The sequence below is a fragment of the Pleurodeles waltl genome, chromosome 5, assembly GCF_031143425.1.
Source record: "Pleurodeles waltl isolate 20211129_DDA chromosome 5, aPleWal1.hap1.20221129, whole genome shotgun sequence".
In the NCBI taxonomy this organism is placed as follows: domain Eukaryota; kingdom Metazoa; phylum Chordata; class Amphibia; order Caudata; family Salamandridae; genus Pleurodeles; species Pleurodeles waltl.
The window spans coordinates 1,694,621,398-1,694,636,167 of record NC_090444.1 but is presented as its reverse complement, the minus strand read 5'-3'; positions in this window follow the sequence as shown (position 1 = coordinate 1,694,636,167).

The following is a 14,770-nucleotide window of genomic DNA, read 5'->3' as shown; positions in this document are numbered from 1 at the left end:
TGTAGGTGTGGCGCCTACATTTGGCTACTGCCTGCCACTTATATATGGAGATCAGGCTACGGTGGAGTCAAATGGCACCACCTATTGTGGAAGCAATTGCTGAAAAAGATTTTGAATCCAGTCTGGTGGATCTGATGTGTCAAGCGTCAAATGCCACCAAGAGATCGAGTAAGATCAGTGCCGCCTTCCTACCCTGATCGAGGGTTATCTTGATGCAGTCGGTTACTTCAAGCAATGGTGGCTCGGTGCTATGTCTTGGGACAAAACCAGATTGACTAGGATACAGCAGTTTATTGGTCTCCAAGTAATCCAATAACTGCCTATTCATTAGTTTCTCTAGGCACTTGGATATCAGAGGAAGATGGGTGTAAAATATGAATGAACATTGGAGTGTGTAATCATTTTAGCCTGTTTACAAGATATAAGGCAGTGTGGCAGTTAGACATAACATATTTCATTTTTATTGAAACATAAAACATGTGGTAATATTCAATCAGCATGTGTATTTACAAAGGATACCAATGACTGAGAGCCACCTTTTCGGGTAGGTAGTTTTTATTCTTCTGCACCTACAGGATTGATGTTTCACTTCTATTCAAAGATGGCTGCAGAGGATGCACATTTATTATCCATGATGGATCTTTCCATGGACTTTCTTAAATTATGCAAACATATTCAAAAGTGGCCACGTTGGATGTGTGTGCACTTGCATGCACATGAGTGAATTTTCTTATACTTTAAGAAAATCCATTGAAAGATGGGCGCTACAGAAGCATAGCTGTGCTGCAGCCATCTTTGAAAGGATTCTCCTAAACCATATAAAGAAAATTCAAAGATGGCTGACGCACATGGGTGCACATACACGGACAGCCCTTATGCAATGGGTAAATAAATAATTTGAATATGGCTGAAGGTGACAGGTGGCGCTTAGAATGTGAGGGAGCTGCCAGAGTAAGCAGGTGCTAGGGGTTGATTTTTAACAAACAGGAGGAGAGAGCAGGGGGCCACGAGAAGGAAAGAAAAGAGCCCCTCATGTGCACCAATATGCGAGAACAGATTTCAGAAAGATTCTTCAAATCTATTCAAAACACTGTGAGATTGAAGTACTCCTTTGCTGGGATAAATACAAAAATAGAGGAAAGCCATTGAATCAAGAGCAGGGACGTGATACAGAGAATAAAATACATCCAATCATAAGCAAGAGACTGATCTAAAGCCCACTCTGTATTGTATTGTTAACAATAGGCCATCAACAACAACAGCTAAAGGCAAGACCTAAACATCATTAGAAGCCAGTCATTTAGGAACGTAGCAGGAAGAAGAGCATTTGTGACAGGCAGTTTCTAAGGGCCTGCAGCTTCAAGTGCCTAAAGCACTCAAAAGCGTGAGAAATGTGTCCTTGCTAAGTCTGCTTGGCTCTCTGGGTAGAAATGGACCAGAATTCAAAGCATTGCTCAAGGGAAGTGTTTTAGTGCGACTCTAGGGTAGCACATCACAACTATCACAGTTGTAATAAATGTGTACCATAGTTTAATAACACTTCAAGAGTTTATATGTTTACAGTGTAAATGGTAACACACTACAGAAGGAAATAATGGTTTAACACAATATAGCACTGAAACCTGGGCACCTGATTGTGCACTATATGTATGTTCCATGATCAATAGATGGTAATGAACATTTACCACAATGCAGCAGTAACAATCTCAGTATCACAACACATCAGTGTGATTAAACCAGATTCACAAATAACAGGTGATTATGATCACTAGCTGAATGCAATCTGTACACTTCACAATGGTGGATTTGCAATCCTTCTAGCACAATGGTTACTTTGTTACAAGTCGGAGAGGGTAACTGTTCCCAACCCTAAAACTGAGTAAGAACAAATCATAAGTGAGGACAAATAATACACAGTGAACCTGATATCCTACAAAAGGCCCAGTCTTTCAAATGTCAAAAGTGTGTTAACTGGCTCCGTACCCTGTGGGTTTAGGATTGGTGGTGTTATCACCTAAAAAGAGGACAGCTTGCTCTCTAAGGGCGTGGCTGCAAAAGAGGGGCTAGCTCCGATTATAATGGTGGGAGGGAGTCAGTTCAATGGGTCATAGAAATGGAAATGCATTGTGGCTACACAAGCCTGTTTCAATCCCGTTAGCTAACTAGCCGACTAGCTGTGGGACCAATGGAGCATCATGATATATGTAGAAAACAAAGGGGCAGATTTACAAGGCCGTAGCACCACTGGAGCATCACTTTTTACAATGCTCTGGTGGCGCTAACCACTTCTCCATATATACGAGGTGTAACGCCACTTTTTGTGGCGTTACGCCTCCTTGTAAATGTGGGCCACTCCGACTCAGTTTTCTGCGTCAGAGGGGCGTGCAATGGGTGTTGCAGTAGGCGTTCCACCACAACACCCATTGCTTTTGACAATGCTTCAGATTTAGAATTCGTAAATCTGAGGCAGCACCAGAGTCTAATGCCACCCCAGGGGTGACGTTAGCACGGCACAACGAGGAGGAATACTTCTCAAAATGCCATGGATGATTGTTTATGTGCAGCAAGGCATACCTTCCTGCATATAAACAAGGCAGACACCCTTGCACTATGGTGAAAGGATGCCTGGGTTGGCACAAGCTGCTTAATTTAGCGCCGGTGGAAAAGCAGCGGTGCGCTGATTTCTTGTAAATACGGCGCATCCCTGTGTTTCAAAAATGGTGCGGCAATGCAAATTTTGGTGCAGCACCGCGCTGCACCAGTTTCTTGTATATCTAGCCCAAAATATTAAAAGGTGGTGCAAAGAGGGAGTATGCTCACCAGGCAAAGTCACCACTCTGCTTATCTGAGCGGATATTTAATGAGTTCTGGGCGGCTCTTCCGTTTATGAAGAGGGACAGGCACTGCTACATGGCACAGTGTGTACACCATTGGAATGTTTCAGTTAGATGGAAGCATCCATATAGGCATGTCAGTAGCATAACAGGCCAATCCAACTTCAGCGGGGGCCCTGTGGCTAATTCTTACCAGAGAGGAAATGAGCAGCACACAGCTTTATATTCTGGAAACACTGGCGGCAGCAGAGTCCACAAATATGTGACATAAAGCTGGTGGTAAACTCCAACTTATGTGTTTAAGTTCAAGCAGTTTGGTAAGTACCAATGCCAGTTCTCCCGATTCAAAGGGGGCTTATGTGCACATCATCCACTATACCTTCCAGATTGCTGCTCCAACAAAAAACCTTGAGCGTTCCTTCTAACAGACCTCAAAACAAACCAGAGCAGAGGATGAAGTGCACCGTGCAACTGTAATGCTTATAAAAATAAATGTCTGTGATCAGCTTTGGACACCCCTAACGACAGATGCATGGGTAGTGCTAGTGAAGAATTTACCATGCACACACTTTCAAATGACTATAGATTCATAATCAATACTGCGGAAGGTGTGCATATATTGTTCGCAAACATCTACAAATGTATACAAGATCAAACACATGACAGTCCAAATGTGCCCCTGGCTCTGGACTTCATATGTGTAGGCAGACTGCTAACTTGTTTGCAACTATGTACTCGAAAAACTATGAATATGCTGCCATATGCCAGGGCTTGTGCAGAGGGAGTCAAAGGGGGCCACCCCAGAGGAACTGCAAGGGTGTAGGAGCTCTCCTCTCAAGTATGCCAGAGGTGTTCCAGAGGAGCAACAGTTTGCAGTTCAGGAGATCAGAGTTCCCACAAATTATTGCCAAAAAAGATGGGAACTTTCAGAGACAAACAATAAATAATGGCATAGCACACCTGCACAGGTAGCTGGGGACTTTGTCCCTAAAACATGCAATAGGAAACGTCGATGACGCAAGAACGTGGATTACAATCCAACTGCTGTACTTCTGGTCTTGTTTTGACAGTTTCAAGGTTATTATGTACTGATTTAGTTTCAGATTATATGAGAGTCAATGGCTGGAAATTTGGACTCGAACACTTGTTACATTTAAATTTGCCAACTCACAATCATGTAATCACATAAATCAGACTTTTCAGTGGCCATTTGTACTGGAAAGAGAGGAGGTTTTCAGGCGGGTGATCCTTTTGAATTCAATAGGATTAATCTAGCTTGTTGGGAGGGGATGATGAGTCCAAAGAGAACCAAAAAAGGTTGAAGATTTATATATGTATTCAAACGTGTTCATGTTTTGGACTAATTTGTTGGATTTTTACCTCTTATAAAGATGTAAAACATGAATGTAGGCATACTTCTATTAAAGTATCATGAGCGTAATTGTGCATCGCATTTTTCAGTGAACAAAGCTTATGTTTGTTATGCAAGTTTATGCTTCTTCTAAGTTTGCTGTAAGCTTTTCTGATTGTGACAAGGCGCTGCTAAAATGACATGTTGCCATTACAATACAGAAATTACTGGAGTTTCTGGATTTAACAGACTCAGGGGGTTATTACAACTTTGGAGGAGGCGTTAATCCGTCCCAAAAGTGACGGTAAAGTGACGGATATACCACCAGCCGTATTACGAGTCCATTATATCCTATGGAACTCGTAATACGGCTGGTGGTATATCCGTCACTTTACCGTCACTTTTGGGACGGATTAACACCTCCTCCAAAGTTGTAATAACCCCCTCAGTCTGCATTTTCTGTTTATTTATAAACAGGGTCAGATAAATACTAGAAAACTCAGAGGCTTCCCAATAGTATTGGTACTAGAAAGTGACTTAACGTTGACAGTCAAGTATATGTTTGCACATGACTTCAGAAGCCAAGCCTACCGTCATACAGTATCTCAATTTTGAGTGTGGGTACCATCTTCACAATTTATAAAGCACTCTGGTCAGAAAGTAGCAAAACAGTACCTGTTTTAGTATTGTAAGGTATGTAAATTTAGGAAAGTGCTTAGGAAAGTGAAGAATTCTATTTATGTTTTGTCCAGCAACTTTTCTCACATTCCAATTAACAAATGCACATTCTAGCTATTATAACTGTAGGGCAAAACACCAGGCACTTACAGTGCATGTACCTGTGGAGAGGCGTCCTCTGGGTCGGCTCTGACTTTTACCTTCGGACCAGTTGCAGCCTCTCCTTTTCCTTTAATAATCAATTGGTGGCTTTTTAGGCAAGACAGCCTTCCAGCTCCTCGTAGCATCACATACTAGAGTGTCAGCCTCTGTAAATTAGTTTTAGGATTGGTTCGAAACTGAGGTAGAAGCATCTGATTAATCAGATCCTCTGCCAAAAGCAAAAGTAGGCTGGCCCACCAATACTCACTCGCTGTAATGATGATGTTACATTCTGATGATGGCTTGCACATTGAGGGCTACTGATGCGATTTGTGGACAATGTGTGAGGGCTGGTGGTCCTACTGAGAAAACCACTGTGTCAGCAGCCATGGCATTTATGGGGCTCCTGATCACAACAAAAAAGGCCCTGCACAGTTGCACTTATCTTAGGACCTCTAGTAGTCGGCGCATCACTAGCAGTCTTTGAAGTCTCAGCGTTCCTGGCAGACCCCACCATCTGGGACACCACCTTTCATACTAGAAGCCTCCAGAAATCTGGTGTTTGTGGCAAGGTAAGAAACTCAATGTAGTCAATGTAGACTAATTCTATTTCAGAGGATGACAAATATTTCCTCTGCACAATGTCCCCACCTGACAACTGAAGTCTATGAAATGTACTTGGTTTACTGAGGACGTGGAAGGGTGGCCATGGCGGAGGCGGTGGTGTTTCAAGCAAAGCCGGAGACTCCCCCACAAAAAGGAGGCCGCGAGTTTGTTTGTATGCTGCTGATCCAGTTTCAGTTGTTAAGCAAAAGTTCAGTCAAGCAAACCCCAGCGAGCACGTGCTTTTCACTTTCGTTCACAACGTGCAATCTTTAATTTCAACAAGTAAAAAAGGTAACTGGGCCAGTGCTTAATTTGTAAATAAAAAGGTGCCAGTGCCCAAAGGCCTCCTCTTAAACACGCGGCTGCTGCAATTAAATGTGTGAACATGGAATACTGAGGCAGCGTAATACTGAAGCCATCTCGGACCTTTTCAATCCATTTAAGCCACTACCTGCCCCTTCAGCTCACTCTTGCAGCTTTCTGCTTTCTCCTTTTGTGACGCTTTTTCGTTTTTCTCTTCCTCCGTCTTTCCCAAACGTGTGCTTTGCTCGCATTAAATGCTTGAGGCAGAAGACTAAGCTCCGGCCCTAAAAAATAAGTGCCGGTGCTCAGCACCGGAAACAATAAGCACAAATTAAGCACTGAACTGGGCGAGTAGGTTCCACCATAAGCAGACTCATTTATTACACTACTAGAACTAATAGTTTTAGGTATTTTGAAGTGCCCTTTTTGTCAGAGCTTGCAGACTTTAAAGACTTTCTTTCCAAGGGAAAAGAGAATATAATCCAAAGCATAACTTTCACATAAACTTTGTTTTGAAACTCAGCCTTAATAAGGCCAACACAAATTTTTCTTGGTTCACTCGACAGAAATATTAGTTGCTACATTTCGAAGTGGCAAGGAGAGTATACCTGACATTTTTGTAAAACTGTGGGCTTCAGCCGACAACTTTAGAAAATCAAATAGCCAGTTCTGCACTGTTAGTAAATCAGTGCCTACGATTATATATCTCGAATGAATAAACTGTATTAATTTGACTCGCATTTGAGTTGCAGATGACAGAAATGTATTACAGCATCTGCAGCTTTGCACAGTAATTGAGGGGTAATCTTCTTTCCTGAATAGCAAGGCTCTATCAAGTTAAGTGGTGGGTCTCATACAAAAGGAAACACATTTCAGAGTAGGATGTTCAATATCCTCACATTTAAAATGCACTTTGCATGTTCATGCATACAGTTTATTCAGTGGAAATAACATAATTCCTTTATTAGTAAACCAAGAAACTGGCTTTCCAGAGGTCCTCAACTCATTCTTCTCAACATTAAAAAACAATTTAACGTGCTGTAAGAAAACAGTTAAACTTTTCCCTGTAACTGTGTCCTTTCATCAATGCCTAGAAAAGCCCATGTTAGTGCTGGTGTTTTGTCTTGTCCTAAGCTCAGAAAATGAGGTTTCACTGATGCCCTGGAATGCTGTATTGCATCAATGGCTTGAAGTAAGGGCAGCTCATACATTGGCTCACGCCAGAACAAGGTTGCCACAAATTAGAGGATGCTTAGGATGTTCATTTTGTAGCAGAGAAATGCTTTTACACATTTCAAACAAATTAACTAACATTAATAGAAAAGCCTTTAATGTTTCACTTAGAGCAATAAGGCAGGATGTTGGCACAACAGTTTGCTAGAAGAATCACAAATGGTATTTAAGTAGCTTAAACATAGGCTGTTGCCACCTAGAATTCTCATTTGCATTGTCATCACAGATTGGGGCTAGGTTCTTTAATTTTAAGTCATGTTCCAGTTATGTTGTTGTAATCAGCTCTCCAACTATGTCATAGTCTTGGCAGCAACCACCACAAAGGTCCTCAAAGTGTAGGTCACCGAAACAAAACTGAATTGTCTCAACAAAAGCGGTTTTCATGTTTTCCCTGCTGGATGTATCACTGCCAACTAAGAAATATCCAAGTTATAGGTCTTCATAAACATGGTGGTGATATCAGGCCCCAGAACTGATAGTCTATTCAGAAGGCAGCAGCAGCCTTGAAACGTGATCTTCAGTAAGAGAACCACAGGATGCTCTTATTTTCATATGTCAGTGCTGTGATGGAAGACAAAAGATGCTACCCCATGGAGACATGTAGAGAATTACTTGCTATAAGAGTGTCAGCAACAACACCGAACTGAACTCGGCAAAATAGAGCTTCCTGGGAGGGGGAATAAATGTTGTTTACAGGCCCGCTAGGCGTCTCACTGATTTAATGCAGGAGTAAACAAAATGGGTTCAGGCAGCAGAGCTCAGAAACACACAGCACTTATTGCCTCTTTGTGTTTCCAACACTGCTGTCAGTAAAACTTGCACTAATTCAGAGATTTTTTTGAGAAAATAAACGTGCCGAAGACACAAAAAAGAAAGACAGACTCCTCTGCTGATGCTGACATCAGGATCATGATCCGACCCAAGCTGTTTGAGAGAGAATTTGGTAAGCACCTGGGTGAACTTGTAGAAGCAGCTTTAAACCCAGAGGATACGGGCAAAGCAACACTGATCTTGTAGGCATGTTTTACATGGAAGTGATGTTTAAAGGACAAAAAAGATGAGAATGTGTATGTTGCCAAAAGGAGTAATAACGTGTTCGGGTAGTGACATCAACAAGACCTTAGGATAACACTGAGCCTGAATGCCAAGAAGCATGTGATCTTGTTATAATACATGGAATTCTGCAATCCCTGTATAAATGCACATCTCTAATTTCTTAATATATGGCAACTAGTGACACACTCAATCATTGATTATAAAGAAAAGATATAAGAAATGGACTTTAATAAGTTACTGTAGTTGAGCTTGGACTTGACGATGCCTGCTGCCAGAGCCAGCAGCCAAGATGAAGAGCAGGTCAGGTGACGGAGCAGCTGTTTAAAGCAATACAAATGTAACACTTGTTTTCTTTTTTCTGCTCTATGTTTCTCTCTTACAGTTGCTAGCAGAAAGAGCATGATCATTTTTCGCATTCCTTTGATAATTATAGAAAAGTCAGAATCTTTCTGCATGTCTCTACACATTCTGAATTATTGCAGCTTTTTTTTTTTTTTTAAAAAGGACTTGTATTTAACTATTTCTAATATCTTTTTAAAACAAATATCTAACAGGTTTTTGATGTGTTTAATTTTGCACTAGTGGTTTTATTTTTATTCTTCATGTTTGCAAACATGCTCTCTCATTCTGAGAGAGCTATGCACCAAGGTTTTAAGTGGTTTGTGGGAAAGGTGATGGTGTAACCATGTATTATATGAGATAAAGTACCCCCGATAAGGATATTGCAAGTCTCCTCGAAATTCCACAACCTTATAAATATGGTTTTGGAACTTCTCTGTGACTTGCAATATCCTTACAAAATACTGTAGGGGAGACTTTATCCTCTATATTATCAAGGTTCAGAGGGTGACGGCATGGTAAAGATCTCACCTTTAGTTTTTTACCACTGACTGAGTGTAGGAAGGTAGCCTCTTTCTAGCCTTGTTACCCCCACTTTTGGCCTGTTTGTGAGTGTATGTCAGGGTGTTTTTACTGTCTCACTGGGATCCTGCTAGCCAGGGCCCAGTGCTCATAGTGAAAACTCTATGTTGTCAGTGTGTTTGTTATGTGTCACTGGGATCCTGCTAGCCAGGACCCCAGTGCTCATAAGTTTGTGGCCTATATGTGTTCCCTGTGTGGTGCCTAACTGTATCACTGAGGCTCTGCTAACCAGAACCTCAGTGTTTATGCTCTCTCTGCTTTCCAAATTTGTCACTACAGGCTAGTGACTAAATTTACCAATTCACATTGGCATACTGGTACACCCATATAATTCCCTTGTATATGGTACTGAGGTACCCAGGGTTTTGGGGTTCCAGGAGATCCCTATGGGCTGCAGCATTTCTTTTGCCACCCATAGGGAGCTCTGACAATTCTTACACAGGCCTGCCACTGCAGCCTGCGTGAAATAACGTCCATGTTATTTCACAGCCATTTACCACTGCACATAAGTAACTTATAAGTCACCTATATGTCTAACCTTCACCTGGTAAAGGTTGGGTGCAAAGTTACTTAGTGTGTGGGCACCCTGGCACTAGCCAAGGTGCCCCCACATCGTTCAGGGTAAATTCCCCGGACTTTGTGAGTGCGGGGACACCATTACACGCGTGCACTATACATAGGTCACTATCTATGTATAGCGTCACAATGGTAACTCCGAACATGGCCATGTAACATGTCTAAGATCATGGAAGTGTCCCCCAATACCATTTTGGTATTGGGGGGACAATTCCATGATCCCCCGGGTCTCTAGCACAGAACCCGGGTACTGCCAAACTGCCTTTCCGGGGTCTCCACCGCAGCTGCTGCTGCCAACCCCTCAGACGGGTTTCTGCCCTCCTGGGGTCCAGGCAGCCCTGGCCCAGGAAGGCAGAACAAAGGATTTCCTCTAAGAGAGGGTGTTACACCCTCTCCCTTTGGAAATAGGTGTGAAGGGCTGGAAGGAGTAGACTCCTCCAGCCTCTGGAAATGCTTTGATGGGCACAGATGGTGCCCATCTCTGCATAAGCCAGTCTACACCGGTTCAGGGATCCCCCAGCCCTGCTCTGGCGTGAAACTGGACAAAGGAAAGAGGAGTGACCACTCCCCTGACCAGTACCTCCCAGGGGAGGTGCCCAGAGCTCCTCCAGTGTGTCCCAGACCTCTTCCATCTTGGAAACAGAGGTGTTGGGGGCACACTGGATTGCTCTGAGTGCCCAGTGCCAGCAGGTGACGTCAGAGGCTCCTTCTGATAGGCTCTTACCTCTCTTGGTAGCCAATCCTCCTAACTTGGTAGCCAAACCTCCTTTTCTGGCTATTTAGGGTCTCTGCTTTGGGAAATTCTTCAGATAACGAATGCAAGAGCTCACCAGAGTTCCTCTGCATCTCCCTCTTCGCCTTCTACCAAGGATCGACCGCTGACTGCTCCAGGATGCCTGCAAAACCGCAACAAAGTAGCAAGACGACTACCAGCAACATTGTAGCGCCTAATCCTGCCAGCTTTCTCGACTATTTCCAGGTGGTTTATGCTCTGGGGGTAGCCTGCCTTCACCCTGCACCAGAAGCTCCGAAGAAATCTGCAGTGGGTCGATGGAATCTTCCCCCTGCTAAAGCAGGCACCAAAAGACTGCATCACTGGTCCTCTGGGTCCCCTCTCATCCTGACGAGCGTGGTCCCTGGAACACAGCAACTCTGTCCAAGTGACTCCCACAGTCCAGTGACTCTACTGTCCAAGTTTGGTGGAGGTAAGTCCTTGCCTCCCCACGCTAGACTGCAAAGCTGTGTACTGCGTGATTTGCAGCTGCTCCGGCTCCTGTGCACTCTTCCAGGATTTCCTTCGTGCTCAGCCTAGCCTGGGTCCCCAGCACTCCGTCCTGCAGTGCACAACCCTCTGAGTTGGCCTCCGAAGTCGTGGGACCCTCTTTTGTAACTTCAGGTGGACTCCGGTTCACTAATCTTCTAAGTGCCTGTTGGAGTACTTCTGTGGGTGCTGCCTGCCTCTGTGAGGGCTCTCTGAGTTGCTGAGCGTCCCCTCTGTCTCCTCCTCCAAAAGGTGACATCCTGGTCCTTCCTGGTCCTCAGCAGCGCCCAAAAACCTCTACCACAACCCTTGCAGCTAGTAAGGCTTGTTTGCGGTATTTCTGCGTGGGAATACCTCTGCAAGCTTCATCGCGACGTGGGACATCTGTCTTCCAAAGGAGAAGTTCCTAGTCCTCTTCTTTCTTGCAGAATTCCAAGCTTCTTCCATCCGGAGGCAGCTTCCTTGCACCTTCATCCGGGGTTTCCTGGGCTCCTACCCCCCCTCCCCCCCGGACACTGTTGCGACTATTGGACTTGGTCCCATTGCCTTGCGGGTCCTCAGGTCCGGAAATCCGTTGTCAGTGCACTGCTGGTGTTTATTGTTCTTGCAGGATCCCCCTATCACGACTATTGTGCTCTCTAGGGGTAGTAGGTGCACTTTACTCCTACCTTTCAGGGTCTTGGGGTGGGGTATCTTGGACACCCTGACTGTTTTCTTACAGTCCCAGCGACCCTCTACAAGCTCCCATAGGTCTGGGGTCCAACTGTGATTCGCATTCCACTTTTGGAGTATATGGTTTGTGTTGCCCCTATACCTATGCTTGCCTATTGCAACCTATTGTAATTCTACACTGTTTGCATTACTTTTCTGACTCTTACTTACCTGATTTTGGTTTGTGTACATATAACTTGTGTATAGTACTTACCTTCTTACTGAGGGTACTCACTGAGATACTTGTGGCATATTGTCATAAAAATAAAATACCTTTATTTTTAGTAACTCTGTGTATTGTGTTTTCTTATGATATTGTGCATATGATATAAGTGGTATAGTAGGAGCTTTGTATGTCTCCTAGTTCATCCTAAGCTGCTTTGCCATAGCTACCTTCTATCAGCATAAGCTGCTAGAAACACCTCTATTCTACTAATAAGGGATAACTGGACCTGGCACAAGGTGTAAGTACCTTTGGTACCCACTACAAGCCAGGCCTGCCTCCTACATTGGTCGTGCAGCGGTGGGATAAGTACTTGTAACTACTTTACTACTTTGTCATTTTGTACTTTTCATAAGAGACTCATATACCAAACAGTTCAGTGTATGTACACTTAAACCAAAAAGTTTGCATTTCTTCTCTTAAACTTTTTACAAAGTTCTGAAAAGTTTCTTAAAACTTCTAAAAGTTTTCTAAAAGTTAGAACACGTTTTTTTCTCTGTAATTTCTCAAGTTCTAAAACTTTTTCTCTCTTCTCCCTATCTCTAAACCTTTTGCTATCATGTCTGTGGTAGATTCTGCTCCCAAAACTGTCAATGCTACTTATGACATTTTGAACTACAAGAGCCTAATGAGTCTCTGCTTAGATAGAGGTTTAGTTATAGGAAAGAACCCTACAAAAGAGTTTCTGTTTAACATGCTTATGGTGGATGACCAGAACCAGTCTGGCCCATCCAATGAGAGGTTAGTAGAAGCTTCGCAGTCTGATTCAGAGGAACCCCTTGAGGAAGCTGGGGAGGGTTCAGATAAGGGTCTGCCCCCTAGCAGGGCACCTAGTAATGCTGGTAGTAATGGAGGTTCCCATCACAGTAGTGCATCCTTTATTCCTAGAGGCCAGGTTACCAGGGTCCAGACAGTTAGGGACAGGTCCCCCTCTGAACTTTCCAATTTGTCATCTGTGTCAAAGCATTCCCAGCCCACCCACCCTGAGGATAACTTGTTAGAAAGGGAACTCAAAAAGTTGAGGGTTGAAGAGACCAGGCTGAAGCTTAAACAGCAGCAGCTGGCCTTAGATAGGGAATCCCTAGACATTGAGAAGGAAAGACAGAGGTTGCGGTTAGGACCCCATGGTGGCAGCAGCAGTATTCCTGATAGTAATCCTGTTAGAGAGCATGATTCCAGGAATCTGCACAAGATAGTCCCCCCTTACAAGGAGGGGGATGACATCAACAAGTGGCTTGCTGCACTTGAGAGGGCCTGTATGTTACAGTTGGTCCCTCAAAGACAGTGGGCTGCTATTTTGTGGCTATCTTTCACTGGAAAGGGTAGGGATAGGCTCCTTACTGTTAGAGAAAGTGAAGCTAACAACTACACAGTATTGAAGGATGCACTCTTTGATGGATTTGTCTTAACCACTGAACAATACAGGATTAAGTTCAGAGACACCAGAAAAGAGTCCTCTCAAGACTGGACAGATTTTGTAGACTGTTCAGTGAAGGCCTTGGAAGGCTGGTTACATGGCAGTAAGGTATCTGACTATGAAAGCCTGTATAATCTTATTCTGAGAGAGCATATTCTGAACAACTGTGTGTCTGACTTGTTGCACCAATACCTAGTAGACTCGGATCTGACCTCTCCCCAAGAATTGGGAAAGAAGGCAGACAAGTGGGCCAGAACAAGGGTGAACAGAAAAGTTCATACAGGGGGTGACAGGGATGGCAAGAAGAAAGATGGTGAGAAATCTCAGGATAAGCATGGGGATAAGAGTAAAACCAAAGATCCTTCTTCAAATCCTAAACACTCTTCAGGGGGTGGGGATAAATCAAATTCTTCCTCTTCTTCATAACATACACACATTAAAAAGCCTTGGTGCTTTGTGTGTAAAAATAAAGGCCATAGCCTTGTCCTGTCCAGGTAAACACCCTGAGCCTACCACCACTAATACATCAAACTCTACTGCCCCTAGCAGTAGTGGTAATAGTGGTGGGACTGCTGGCAACAGTCAAAATAAGGGTGTAGGTGGGTTCACTTATGGGTCCATCATAGAAACTGGGGTAGTCAGTCCCAAGACAGTTTCTGTCACACCTGGTGGCATTGGCCTTGCCACACTGGCTGCTTGTCCCCTTACAATGGATAAGTACAGGCAGACAGTTTCAATAAATGGTGTTGAGGCCCAGGCCTACAGGGACACAGGTGCCATTATCACTTTGGTGACTGAAAACCTAGTGTCTCCTGAACAACACATCATTGGACAACAGTACAAGATTATTTATGTCCATAAATCCACTAAGTTTCTTCCCTTAGCTATAGTTCAGCTTAGTTGGGGTGGAGTTACTGGTCCTAAGCAGGTGGTAGTATCACCTAGCTTACCTTAGACTGTCTCTCAGGTAATGACCTAGAGGCCTCAGGTTGGGCTGAGGTAGAGTTTAATATCCGTGCAGCCATGCTGGGTATCCCTGAGGAATTGCTTCCTCTCATTTCATCTGAAATGAAAAAGCAAAGGAGAGAAAAAGGCCTGAAAACTCAGGATCCTTATCCAACAACAGGTAAAAAGGGCATCACAGTATCCCCTACCCACCCTGCCATTCAGGATACCATTCCTGTGGTAGGAGAAACCTCTCCTGGGGTGGCACCTGTACCAAGGGAACCATCAGCTGGCACAGCTGAACTCCCTGAGGTAAAAGTACCTCTCTGTGGGATAACTAATATTGGTGAGGAAAAGGGCACCATTTTAGTTAACATGGAGCATCCCTCCAACCCTCCCAGAGAAACTTTAGTGCAGAAACCCTGCACTGCCTCACAACACTTAGGACAGCAGCCCTGCCCTAGTGTGGTGCTCATAGGACAGCATCCCTGCCCTGCTCCAACTCAAGAGAAAC